We start from the raw sequence: 1,379 nt of genomic DNA, 5'->3' as shown, positions 1-1,379 counted from the left end.
AATTATACTAAAACATATACGGAAGTTGAATGATACATTTAAAATATATTTAACAAAGAACATTAGCCAAACATACAGGTTTAAGAATAATATTTTAACAAACGTCTGATATATGTATACTATACATTCAGTTATACATATTATACTGTATACTATACATTCAGTTATACATATATGTATACTATACATTCAGGTATACATCTTATACTGTATACTATCATTCAGTTATAGATATTATACTGTATACTATACATTCAGTTATACATATTATACTGTATACTATACATTCAGTTATAGATATTATACTGTATACTATACATTCAGTTATACATATTATACTGTATACTATACATTCAGTTATAGATATTATACTGTATACTATACATTCAGTTATACATATTATACTGTATACTATACATTCAGTTATACATCTTATACTGTATATACATTCAGTTATAGATATTATACTGTATACTATACATTCAGTTATACATATTATACTGTATACTATAAATTCAGTTATAGATATTATACTGTACTATACATTCAGTTATACATATTATACTGTATACTATACATTCAGTTATAGATATTATACTGTATACTATACATTCAGTTATACATATTATACTGTATACTATACATTCAGGTATACATATTATACTGTATACAATACATTCAGTTATACATCTTATACTGTATCATAGCCTGGTTCCTCTCTAGGTTTCTTCCTAGGTTTTTGGCCTTTCTAGGGAGTTTTTCCTAGGGAGTTTTTCCTAGCCACCGTGCTTCTTTCACATGCATTGCTTGGTTTGGGGTTTTAGGCTGAGTTTCTGTACAGCACTTTGAGATATCAGCTGATGTACGAAGGGCTATATAAATAAATTTGATTTGATTTGATTTTGATATACTATACATTCAGTTATACATATTATACTGTACTATACATTCAGTTATACATATTATACTGTATACTATACATTCAGTTATAGATCTTATACTGTATACTATACATTCAGTTATACATCTTATACTGTATACTATACATTCAGTTATACATATATACTGTATACTATACATTCAGTTATAGATCTTATACTGTATACTATACATTCAGTTTATACATTATACTGTATACTAACATTCAGTTATACATATTATACTGTATAATATACATTCAGTCATACATGTCATATCAGCAATGAGATTCAGGGAATGTTTGTTTTTAATAACATGTCTATGTGTATATAACCCCTCCTTATAATGGGTCTATGTGTATTAATAACCCCTCCTTATAGAGAATGTGTCTATGTGTAGTAATAACCCCTCCTTATAATGGGTCTATGTGTATTAATAACCCCTCCTTATAATGGGTCTAT

This window comes from Salmo trutta, unplaced genomic scaffold, assembly GCF_901001165.1.
Source record: "Salmo trutta unplaced genomic scaffold, fSalTru1.1, whole genome shotgun sequence".
NCBI classification, from domain to species: domain Eukaryota; kingdom Metazoa; phylum Chordata; class Actinopteri; order Salmoniformes; family Salmonidae; genus Salmo; species Salmo trutta.
This window is presented reverse-complemented; position numbering follows the sequence as displayed.